The 13,373-nt window shown below is 38.0% G+C and overlaps 1 protein-coding gene across 6 annotated transcripts in view; it reads right to left on the reverse strand.

The window, feature by feature from the left end:
• The window catches only part of EHBP1 (EH domain binding protein 1), a 491,141-nt gene that overhangs the window by 449,239 nt on the left and 28,529 nt on the right, over nucleotides 1–13,373 (reverse strand). For all 6 annotated transcript variants that reach the window (XM_060026512.1, XM_060026505.1, XM_060026507.1 and 3 more), the window contains exon 2: nucleotides 7,461–7,598. The gene's annotated coding sequence lies outside the window, so the exon portion shown is untranslated. The remainder of the gene's footprint in view (nucleotides 1–7,460; nucleotides 7,599–13,373) is intronic.

The following is a 13,373-nucleotide window of genomic DNA, read 5'->3' on the forward strand; positions in this document are numbered from 1 at the left end:
TGCTCTGGAAAGATCAGAGGGCACTCCACTTAGAATGCCTCTGCTAGAAAACAGAAAGAGAAATACTGGGAGGGAATTTTTTGTGCAAAAACATTTATATTCACTTTCTTCTCAGAAATGTCATGGGCAGAAAGTATGAGAAGAAAATATAGAATTACATGAGGCATTGCAAACATACGTCTAATATCCTAATATCAACTTGCTGTAGGTCAGTGATTCCTCAACTTTTTCAGAGTTGGAACATCATCCTTTAAAAGTTTTATAATTTTTTAAAAATTAAATGCAATTAAAATCAATTCAAATAACAATGACAGCTCTTTAACTGATGTTGCAAGACCATCATTGCTCTATACTGCAATGGAAAAATTTAGATTTCAAAGTTTTTCCATTTCAGTATATATTCAGAAAACATAGTTGTTTGTGACTGAGGACAGCATTTATCAGATAACTTTTATCCACAGAAGAAGCATGTAAGCATTTGTATTATGAGATACATTATGATGTTGAGGGTGGAATTTCCCCTTAAAACCCATCTCCTCCTCTCCTCCTAACTGTGCCACTAATCCTTAAATTTCATTATTAAAGGTTAATTCCTTTAAGGAGGCAATATTGTTTTATACCAAGTTTTATCAGAACAAAGATATAATCAATTGTAAGATGTACCACTATTTTATGTGCCACTAAGAAAGAAAAACCAATGCCAATTATAATAAGACATCACCAATTGTAAGAGGTATCCCAATTTCAGAGACAGTAAAATGTGAAAAATGTGAGTCTTAAACTCTATGAAATGAAGTAATTAAGAGAATGGACCTTAATATCAAACACATCTGGATGGACATCCTGTTTCTGCCATTGGATAGATGGCTTGCCTTGGGGAAATTACTTAACTTCTTTGAACCTCTTTCTTCTCCTCTGTGAAATTAAAATATTAATATATCCTCTGTGGTTAGCAAGAATTACCTACAACGAGATATAGAAATGTGCTTAGTGCAGAATCCAGCCCTTAGTTAGGGCTCCAAAATGAAAACTATTATTGTTATTAAGGAATTATTATTACCACTGGGGATAGTGGGGTATTAAGTCCCCACTGCCTCTGATTCCTGACTTTCAATGAGTTTGTGAGATCTGAGATAAAACAGATCTTCACAGATTGAAGCTTTTGACATGACATTTGTTTGTAGGAGAGGAGATAAGTCCAGAATGGGGAAATGACTTAGGGAGGGAAGGCCGGGGGGTTGGGGAGCTGGATCACCAAGCCAAATAGTATTGTGTCTTCAAACTTTGGCTCAGGATTGCTTCTGGTTTCAACTTGATTCTACATTAAGAATATACTCATACCTTTGAAAACAACGTTAAGTGAAAGAAGCCAATCAATAAAAGACCACATATTGTATATGATTCCATTTATATGAAATGTCCAAGAATAGGCAAATCCATAGAAACAGAAGTAGATTAGTGGTTTCCAGTGGCTGAGGGAAGGGGGATGGGGAGTGGTAGCTAAGGAGGATGGGTATTTAGGGTGATAAAATTAGATTGTAATGATGGTTGCATAACTCTTGAATATGCTTCAAACCATTGAACAGTACACTTTAAATGGGTGGATTTTATGGTATGTGACTGAAACCTCAATAAAGACATTCAAAAAATAAAAAAAGAATACATTACTATATCCTGCTATTTTGAAATCTAAAACTAAACTTTAAAAAAATCACTTTACTTTTTAAACTATAGAAACAGCTGAATACACTTAGAAAAAGAAATGTATCAACTTTACCTTAAATTACACATAAATTGATAAAACTCACAAAGTTCAGTTAAGGTTTTCACTTTATTTCCACCCACTACATGTAAAAATGGTCAATTCTAAACATAGTCTCCAATTTTGTGAACTTCAGAAGATTTAGTCACAGGGATAATGATTTAGCCTCTGTCATGAGCCGGCATGCATTGTGCACTGGGCATGCAAAGGAGCTTCTTATAATCAGGAGGGATATTCAAAATATTTAAAAACTGGATGGAGTCAGAAACTGAGTAACCAGAATGGATGCCAGCTGGAGACCCCTTAGTTGGTAGAATTTGGAGGAGGCTGAAGGTCCAGGAGGAAGGGCCAGGGACATTGGAAGTGGTGGGATTGCAGAATGGGGGCACTTGGAAGCTCTAGCAGGGGCATTTTAATAAGTGATACAAAAGATTTCAATATGTTATCAAATAGTTAGAGCTGTTCCAGGGCATTTCTGGTATGCCAACAGGATGCTCACCTGGTTCTCCAAGTGTGGCCTTAAAATCTTAGAAGTTTAGAGATGATCTCTTTTCCTCCTGACATTTTACAGATGAGAAAACCAAGGTTGAGGAAAGATGAGTGGCTTGCTTACAATGCATGAATAGTAACAGAGTCAGAAAGAGAGTCCATTCCTCTAAAATCTCAATCCAGATTAGCTACGGTAGGGAAAGTGGGCAAAACATCCTCATACCAAATTAACTTGCCCATTCATCATCTTTAACCATTTCCAAATCAAAGTTGCAATTTATTTCCTAGTTGTGTGCATAGCAAAAGCATATATATTCTTCATGAGAGTAAAAGACCTTGAACGTGGAAAACAAATGGACAGTGGGTCCAGACTTCCAGGTAATTACTGTTAAATTATGTTAATGTGAAACATCATGGTACACATGTAGCATTTCTCAACAGAAGCCATGCATCATTGCTAAAGCAAATTTGAAGAGAATAAATCAAAGGCATTTAAAATAAAATATATTGGCACATAATCTCATTTTGTAACTTTTGTCTTCCTAGTTATTAGAAAGAAAAGATTAGAAAAGAAATAACAAAAGCTAGGCAAAAATTATTGCACTCACCTTAAGTTTTATTTAGAGAATTGCCAATAGAATGATGCAGGAAAACTTTTTGGATGCATAGGGTTTTGTGTATATTGGGGAAGAGATGAGGATATTCACTCATTCATTCATATTTTAATAATAACTACTGATATATGAATGGCCCTTCACAGTTTTAAAAGGGCTTTACTGGGAATTCCCTGGAGGTCCAGTGGTAAAAACTCGGGGCTTTCACTGCTGTGGGCCTGGGTTCAATCCCAGGTTGGGGAAATAAGATTCCATAAGACATGCGGTGTGACCACACACAGACACACACAAAAATTGCTTTCCTAAACATGTAGTAGAAGACTATTGACACAGGAAATATTTCGCAATATATTGCTAAGTGGAAACGCAGGCTACAAAAACATATGCAGTTAAAATGTTATTTTTCTTTAAAAGGAAGAGTGTGTGTGTGTGTGTGTGTGTGTGTGTGTACCCATACATATAAAAAAGATTGAAGACACTGAAATACTATCTATTCTCCTTGGTTGATAAAATGATGGGTACTTCTTTGGTATTTTCCTTTTTCTTTTTCTGTTTTCCAAGTTTCTTGTGCTAAACATGTATTAGTTTTTAAATTAAAAAAAATTTTTTTTAGGGCTTCCCAGGTGGCACAGTAGTTAAGAATCTGCCTGCTAATGCAGAGGACACGGGCCCAAGCCCTGGTCTGGGAAGATCCCACATACTGCGGAGCAACTAAGCCCGTGTGCCACAACTACTGAGCCCGCGCTCTAGAGCCTGCAAGCCACAGTTACTGAGCCCGCGTGCCACAACTATTGAAGCCTGCGCACCTAGAGCCCGTGCTCTGCAACAAGAGAAGCCACCGCAGTGAGAAGCCTGCACACCGCAATGAAGAGTAGCCTCCACTCGCTGCAACTAGAGAAAGTCCGCACGCAGCAGTGAAGACCCAGCGCAGCCAAAAATGAATAATTAAATAAATTTAAAAATTAAAATTAAATAAAATAAAATTTTAATTGCTTCCATCTAGGCCAACAGGCACTTGAAAAGATGTTCAACATCGCTAATATTAGAGAAATGCAGATCAAACCCACAATGAGATACCTCACACCAGTCAGAATGGCTATCATCAAAAAGTCTACAAAAAATAAAAGCTGGAGGGGGTGTAGAGAAAAGGGAACCCTCCTACACTGTTGGTGGGAATGTAAATTGATGCAGACACTATGGAAAACAGTATGAAGTTCTTTAAAAAACTAAAAATAGAGCTACCATGTGATCCAGCAATCCCACTCCTGGGCATATATCCAGAAAACACACAAACTCCAATTTGAAATACAATATATAGAACAGATAAATAACAAGGTCCTACTGTATAGCACAGGAAACTATATTCAATAGCCTGTGACAAACCATAACGGAAAAGAACATGAAAAAGAATGTATATATATGTATAACTTGGCTGTACAGTGGTAATTAACACAATATTGTAGTTCAACTATACTTTAATAAAAAATAAATTAAAAAATAAAAACACTTTGTTAGATTTAAAAAAAAAAGAAAAGATACATGTACCTCAATGTTCATGGCCACACTGTTTACAATAGCCAAGACATGGAAGCAACCCAGGTGTCCATCAACAGACAACTGGCTTAACAAGGTGCACATATACAATGGTATATTACTCAGCCATAAAAAAAGAATGAAATATTGCCATTTGCAGCAACATGGATGGACCTACAGGATATCATAGTAAGTGAAGTAAATCAGAGAAAGACAAATATAGTATTATATCACTTATATGTGGAATCTAAAAAATAATACAAATGAATCTATATACAAAAACAGAAACAGACTCACAGACACAGAAAACAAACTTACAGTTACCAAAGGGGTAATGTGGAGGGGATAAATTAGCAGTATGGGATTAATAGAGAGAAGCTACTACATATAAAACAGATAAGCAACAGAGATTTACTGTATAGCACAGGGAACTATATTCAATATCTTGTAATAACCTATAAGTGCTTCCATCTGTACTTTATATCCATTGAGCCTCATGACAATCATGTGACATATAACACCTCATTTGATAGAAGAGCATATTGAGTCTCAGAAGAAATGAGTGACCTGCTACTTGACAGGTAGCAAATATTAGAGCTTGGGTTTTCATCTTGGTCATTTGACTCTAAATCTTATGCTCTTTCCTCTACATCACAATGCTCAGTTCTCAGAGCTGGCTTATATGATGGCTCAGGGTAGCACATTCAGAGCTATCTTTATGTTATCTTTGCAGCAGAGCGTCATCCACTCATTTGTACCTGTTAGTCATTCTGTAGAAACCAATTTTCCAATTAAACAAGTAGCTGTTCTGGAAGTGGCACCAAAGTCTTGAAGCAATTAAGCTCCCACAACAAATCCCTGCAGCTTATTCATTTGAGTAGCCTTTGTTCCAAAGCAGTACACTACGCACCACTTTCAAATCTTAAAAGCTTCCTGGATTCTCTCCTGGACTTTGTCATCTATATTACAAGCAATTTTCACGCTTATCAGTTTTTATGAGGTATGTGTTTTTCTGAGACCTTTTTCTTAAAAGCTATTTCTTGCTTCCTAAAAGACCCAGTTCCACTGTGAAAAAGCAAGAAGAGTTATGAGCAGGTAGAGCTATAGAGCTAAATGTGACCACAAGCTCTGCTGGAAGCTCTGAAAATTACCGCATTCCCTCAATACCTCACAAATGAGCTGGGAAAGCTGCTGCTGTTAGCTTTCTGGGCATAGAAAGAGTTCTCAGTCAACTGAGAGTCCCTGCCTTAGGATTTACTGAATACTGTTTTATTCCTTGACTTTTCACACAAATTTTGCACCATCAGGTAAATGTTCTGAATGAGTGACATTGTCCAGATCAGAAAGATTTGGAGTGGAAGCTCTATAACCATTTTGTAAGGTACAAAGGGAAGATGTAGGTTAAGCCAAAATCTTCTGGATTTTGTGTTCCTTTGCCAGATGAAACTATCTTCATCCTTCAGAGAGTTGATGTGTGGTTCTGGGCTTAATAATGATGGTTTCTAGGTGTTTATTTCTTTATTCTGCTTTTTAAAAACAATGCATATCTTTGGCCAGAGGAGAGGATGCTGATATCTAAGTAATATGACACAGATATGTCTAGACTTCATAGTCAGCCCTGTCCTGGACTCACAGACACCTTGAAGTAGGACTCAGCACTTCTATACTTCTCAACAAGAACAAATTCGACTCCCCTGAGACATTGTTAGAAACACAGGTTTTATTACAGATTTCATAGAGAGATGCATGAAAGGGTTATATCAAGCACCAGATGGCAAACTTTCACAGAAACTCCTATTAAACATCCCCATGCGCCCCACAAAGTTCCCCTCGGCTACCTCTTCACCCTTTAATCTTGTCCACACATAAGCTTCAGTTTTCCCTGGTTCTGGATCTCACTGCCTTGTCCCTTGTCCCTGCCCTCCCCTTCTACCTCCTGCAAAAAAATAAATAAATAAAAAGTTTCCAATGCAGAACAAGTTAGTGAACTTTCTTAATCTTGCATCCTCATACCAATCACACTGTTCAGCAAAGAACTTCTTTTGGAATCAGTTGGGTATTATAAATTGCAAGCAATTTTTCTCTGTCACAAATAGTGTTGGCCATCACTAATTATTAGGAAAATGCAACTCAAAACCACTCTATTACCTCACATCTATAAGAATGACTGTCATGAAGAAGAAAAGAGATAACAAATGCTGGCGAAAACATGGAGAAAAGGGAACTGTTGAGCACTCTTGGTAGAAATGTAAATTGGTAAAGACATTATGGAAAACAGTATGGAGGTTCTTCAAAAAAAACAATAAAAATAGAACTACCATATGACCCAGCAATTTCACTCCGGGGTTATATCCAAAGGAAACAAAATCAGTATCTCGAAGAAATATCTGCACCTCATGTTCATTGCAGTATTATTTACAATAGCCAAAACACAGAAACAACCTAAGTGTCCATCAACAGATGAATGGATAAAGAAATTGTGGTATATATACACCCAATAGAATACTATTCAGCCATTAGAAAAAAGGAAGTCTTGCTATTTGCAACAACATGGAGGAAACTTGAGGGCATTATGCTAAATGAAATAAGTCAGAGAAAGACAAATACTGTATAATCTCACATATAAGTAGAATCCAAAAAACCAAACCCATAGAAACAAAGATAAGATTTGTAATTGTCAAAGGTAGGGGGTGGGGAGTAGGTGGGGGTTGTAGTAGCAGGGGATGATGTAATTAGGTGAAGGTAATCAAAAGATACAAACTTCTAGTTATAGGATAAATAAGTTCTGAGGATATAATGTACAACATGATGACAACAGTTAACAATACTGTATTGTATATTTGAAAAGTTGCTAAGAGAGTGGATATTAAAAAGTTCTCATCATAAGGAAAAAAGTTGTTACTATTTGAGTTGATGGATGTTAACGAATCTTATTGTGGTGATAATTTTGCAACATGTACATAAATTGAATAATTATGTTGTATACCTTAAAATTATACAATGATATATGTCAATTATATCTCAATAAAACTCTCGGGGGGGGACCAATAGTGTTGGCTTACCGTGCCAATTCCTTCTGAAAAGTGGGTCCAAGTTCCGAGGAGGTTTTCTTCAAGGGTATTTCAGTAAAAACTTGAGTCTGTCTTTAGCAGAGCCATCTAGTTGGGATGTGAAGAGACAGGGCTTGAGATGGGAGGAACCTAAGGAATTTAAAGTGAAGAAAAGAGAAATTAAAATTTATTAACTATTGTGCTGGGTTCTTAACATTCTTTATTTCATTGCATCTTCACAACTAAATTTTACAGATGAAGAAACTAAGGGCTTAGAGATGTTAAAATAAATCTGTAAAGTCTCATTGCTTCTAAGAAGCACAGCTAGGATGCTAAGCCAAGTCCATTTACTCCAAAGTCTAAGGTCTTTCCTTATACTCCATCACCTACCATGGGTTTTGGATTTCCAATATTTAGAAAGCTGCCTCCTCTACCATCCCATCAAGATCCCTGGCAGCTCAGGGGTGCATCTGTCCACAGAAAGCCATTTCCCCTCTTACACTGACCTGGCCCAGGGACAGTTGGATTTAACAGCCTCTCCTGGCCCAGTCTCTCTTTGTCCCATTGCCAGTTCTATCCAAGCAGGCACATGAATCCCTGACATCTCATAGGAAGGTGAAAGTATTGGCATTGTTGGGAAAGGGATGATGGATGAACTTGAGTGCTGTAATGGAAAGGACCCTGAACCAAGATGTAGGCTACACAGACTACCACAGAATAAGTCAGTGTGTTTTCCTATCTTTGATCTCTTTGGAAACAAATGTCTGCATAAAATGAAGTGAAACAGGAAATAAAAGAGAATTCATGTTTGTGGACTGTTTCTCATAATGTCTCTCAAACATACAAAAGTAAACCTTTTTCTTTATTTTATATTTGAATGATTTAGCAACTTGACATGAACAGATTTAGTCTTGCAGTATAAAATAGGACAGAACATATTTTAGTTCTTTCTGTCTTCTCCAAGATGCATTATATTTATATATCCAGGGCAGGCTGTATGTAGACCTACTTCAGCTGCCCACTCAATGCCTGATGTGTCATTGCTCAAGTTACTTCTTTTCTTTCTGCCCTAATTTCATTGACTATAAAAGGAAGAATGTAGACTAGATAACCCCCAGGTTTCCTTCCAGCCATGTGGTTTACAGAGTGGTGAACTCTGCAAAGAATGACTTCCCTTGTGGGAAACACTACCTCCTATTCTGTGAAGGATCTCAAACTCAACATATTTACCCACAATCATAGCTCCCTTAAGGTTATCGCCAAAAGTACAGGTAGAAAGGGGGATAAGGGACAGAATGTAAAGAAAGCTCAGTGGAAGGTGAAAGTAAGTCTGAGGAAAATGTAATTGCGGGTTAACATGACTTTGCAGTTTTTTAGGGTATGTGTGTGGATTCCACTTACTCTAGCTATTTATCCCGAAGTTTTATTTATTATATTTTACATAATACTAACATTATAGTACATTAAAGAGTAGACCATGTGGAATTCTTGATTTTGGTTTTTGGATTTTCAGAGAAATCACTTCAGAGACGGCCTTAGCTATTTGCCCACATGTATGTGGGTACGGATTTTTCAATCATTAGCTGTTTGGATTTTAAACTTCTTCAGATATTTACAAAAATTATACATTGATATAGAAATCCACTGAGAATTAAAGGAGCCCTGTCTCCTGGTTATTTTTGTACAGTTACACATGAGATTTATTCCTGGATTAGTACAGAGAACTTTTTGACTAGACTGAGATAATCCCAGACAGCTTGTGAATATTGTCACTGACAGAAGGCAGGCCTGCATTTTGAAGACACTTGTCAGACTGTGACCTGTGCAGCATTTAACACTGTATCTCACTCGCTCATCCTTGAACCATTCTCTTCTCTTGATTTCTATGACACCAGATTCTCTTATTTTCCTTCTCTTTGTCCTCTTTTTCTTGGCCACCTTTCTAGGTCACCCTTCTTTTCACAATCTACTAGTCTACCTAGGAGCTGTCATTCACTCTCAAGATGCTGATCACCACCTCTACCCTGATAAGTCCCACAGCTATATCTCTAGCCCAGACTGTGTCTTGACCTATACACCTAAACATCCAACTGCCTACTCAACATCTACACATGGATGGCCCATGGGGATCTCTAAGTCATGTCCAAAATGAATCTCATCACCTTCCCTCTAAACCTGACCCTCTCCTCTGAGTTCCCTGTCTCCACAAATGACTCCACTATCCACTCAGTTGCCTGAGCCAGAAAATTGAATAGCATCCTTGATACTTCTTCTTCCTTCCATACCCAACACCCATCCCATCGATCATCAGACTGAGCAGAATCTAACTCTGCATCATCTCTGGAATCTGGCCACAGCTCTTCTCCTGCACTTGTGCTCCCTTAACCCAGGGGACCCCCATCTCTTACTTGGAACACTCTAATAGCTTCTCCTCTGATTCCCCACTCTGCTCCTCTTCATTCCATTCTCCACTTTACAGCCAGAGTGAGATTTTAAAAGAAGAAATCTGATCATTTTGCCCCTCTGTTTCCCATGGCTCTTAAGTTTAAGTCCATACTCCTTAAGATAGCTTACAAACCTTCTCTATCTTGAACTCCACACTCCAGAGTTAACACATTTTTTTTTTCAGTTCTTCCAGAGAGCCACAATGTCTCTCACCCACAGGCTTTTAGAAGTCCCATCTCCTGAAAACTCCTACTTTCCTACTTTTGCTTCATTAACACTCAGAAGCCTTTCTTGACTCCCTCCCCCCAACACACATACCTAGTTATCACAGTGCATTAACTGCCCATCTTTCTGCTAGACTACATGGTCCATGAGAGTAGGTACCCTGCCTATTTTTAGTTATATCCCAGCACCCAGCACCTGCCTAGCATATAGGAGAAGTTCAATAGATATTTGTAGAATAAATGAATAAAAAATAAATGTGTCACTGCTTTGTACTAGCAGCAATATCAGTATCTTAAGCCTACTTTATTTGCATGCAGCGTAAGCTCACTATTGAATCCAAAAAAAAGGATTCTAGTTCTGTTTTCTTTTTTTAAACTTATCTTTAAGCAGTAGAACCCTGTTTTTTTTTTTTTCCAAATGAAATGTGTGTTAGAGCCCAATTTATATAAAGTGGATAAAAATAGAGCTGCATATATTGAAACTGGGCTGGGGAAGCATCATCTACCCACCCCTTTTGATCCTGAGGGATTTCTGCAGGACTCATTAGGACACTCAGAACTTAGTTTAAAAACCACTGATCGAACCAAATCCTACTGCAACTAGGCAGGTACATTCATATCACTTGAGACTTTGGTTTTCAAAATCTTCTGAGAAGCATCCACTAATAGAAGAAGGTGCTTGTTTATCTAAAGAAATGAGGAATCAAATATGAGACCATCAAGTAACTCTAGTTCAGCTTTTCTGATGATGCTTTTCTAACCCAGAATGAAAGGGTAAAGTACACTTTGAAAGATTTAGAGGCTCAAAGTACTTCAGGACATAGATTGACCACACTTTACCATGAACCTTGACATCTGGGTGTGGGGGGTGGTTCAGAGTGAGTGAAAGCATAAGAGGATTTCCCTGATGGTGTTTTTGCTTTGGTTGGAGTCTGAGGTCAATCACACGTGTAAAGTTCTAATCCTCATATGCAGGTGTGAGTTCCTTATGTTGCTGATACTCAGCATTGAAATCTAGGATTCTTTTCATTAGGAAATTTTTTCTCACAAACAGTGTTTTCTGCTAAAGGGAGCCAACTTGCTCCAGACAGAACAGCATTTAGAAAAGCACAAGAAGAACGTTTTTCAATAGGAAATCACACAGTGAAATGTTGCTTGGGCAGATGAGCCACAGCTGGAAGTGGCTGAGAGGAAAGACTAGTCAAGGGCCCACACAATACACTGGGGGAGGCTGTGACATCAGCTCTTATCAGAGGGCCATCAACACTTAGTGTACCAACGGAAGCCTTGGCCTTAAAACCAGCAAGAGATAATTTCCTCTAAATTTCTTGGGGGGAAAAGTGGGAACACTTTCATGCCTATAAATACGGTTTACTTTGAATGTAGGCAAAACTTGAAGCATGAATAAAAATCCGAGTAACTTAATGACTATACGATCAGGAAGCGTGGAACAACCTCTATTAGAGAAAAGTATGATAAAAATTTATTTTCTTTCACTGACTATAACATTAAGAAGAAATCAAGAAAAATGCTCTACATAATAACGGATAAATTTAGGAGCAAGGGTCATTGGAAAGAGGCTACCTCTAACTTTGCTTATGCTTAAAACATTGTTGACAGTCACTAAATTTGACACAATTGTACTACAAAAAATTATTCTTTGCTGAGGCAGATGAGGCAAATAGATCACTTTCGTAACAGTACAGTCAAAACCTAAGTACTTAAGAGATGTTCAGTTCAGTTCCTGGCTAAAGAGCTTACAATCTACTTTTAGCCTCAGAAACAGGCAAGCAAATGAAGAATTGTAGAGGGTACGGCAAGTGTTGCAATAGCTGGAAGCACAGGGAGAACACAGGAGAGGAATACCTAACCCAGCATGCGTTCTGACCAGGGGAGGCTTTGACAGGACGTGATAGCTGGGCTGTCTTGAAGGTAAATAATGCAGAAAGGAGGGAAAAGGGGAAAGGGTAGTGGAGGTGAGATGGGGGAGGGGTTCTAGATGAGAGAGCAGCATGTGCAAAGAGGAGAAAGTGTTGCTTGTTTAGTAGTGTCATATGGTTAGAACATGAACTGTTTGTGAGGGGATGGCAGGAGATTTAGCTAAAAAAGTAGGGAGGACTAAAGCCATAAAGGACATGAAGGTGTCAAGCTAAGGAGGGTGAACATCAGTCCTTAAGGTTATAGGGAGCCATTAAGGGAAATAAACAGAGAAATAACATGATCAGATAAGCAATTTGGAAAGAATCTATTAGTAGCAGCATGGTGTCAAAGTATAATTTTCAAAAAGTTTTAAAAATGAGCCTCATGTTAATATAGAATGGACACTGGTCAAGAATTTTATTTAACTCATTAAATAATGAGGGAACCAGTAATTTAGGTAAGCTGGTTCCAAGACACTTGAAGAATGGGGGTTTACATAGGCTCTCAGGAGAGGAATCAAAATGAGTTTCTTATTCTTTTAAGTTAGAGACAGTTCTGGTTAGTGTTAGATCAATAGAATCTTGGGATTATCTCTTTTAGGGACAAAACTGTTTGCATCTCTACCAGGCAAAAATCTACAAGTTAACATGTAACTGCCTAGGGTGTGAGTCCTTACCTTACAAATTCCAATAATAATAATAATTTAAAAAAACAACTCCAATGGTGGTACATTCCATAATGAAATAATTACTGGGTAGACCTGTTAAATAACACATCACATTGAAAGGATCTACTGCACAGCCTTGGCCTTTATTTCCAAGCACTGTATGCTTTTTCTTAACAGTGGAAGGAAGAGGGGATAAGATGGAAGCTTGAAAAAAAAACAAGTTAAAAGCCAGTGTAATAATTTTAGGAAAGGTTGGAAGATGACAAGTATAAACTAAGGCAATAGCAGTGGGATGGACAGCTAGAGAAAGGGTTTGAGCAACTTTAAGAGAATAGTGGGAATATGACTTGGCTGTTAATGCAATGTGGATACTAAGGGAAAGAAAATATCCATGGACAATTCTCAGGTATTTTGGCTTGTGTGATTGAACAAAAGTATTATTCTTCCAGGTAGGAGTAGAGAAGGGGGAGTAGTTGGGGAGTATCGTGTAAAGGCAGGGGAGAAAGGCTGAGTTCTGTCTAGAGAGTGTTGATATGAAGGGATAATCTGCCTATGAAGGGAATCGCCAGCATGTGAGCCTGCTCTCAGAAGACCAAGCTGGAGATACAGACAGAAGAGTTATTTGCACGCAGGTAGCAGAGTGCACATGCACATTTCACTTATGCAAAT

Source organism: Delphinus delphis, chromosome 12, assembly GCF_949987515.2.
Source record: "Delphinus delphis chromosome 12, mDelDel1.2, whole genome shotgun sequence".
NCBI lineage: Eukaryota > Metazoa > Chordata > Mammalia > Artiodactyla > Delphinidae > Delphinus > Delphinus delphis.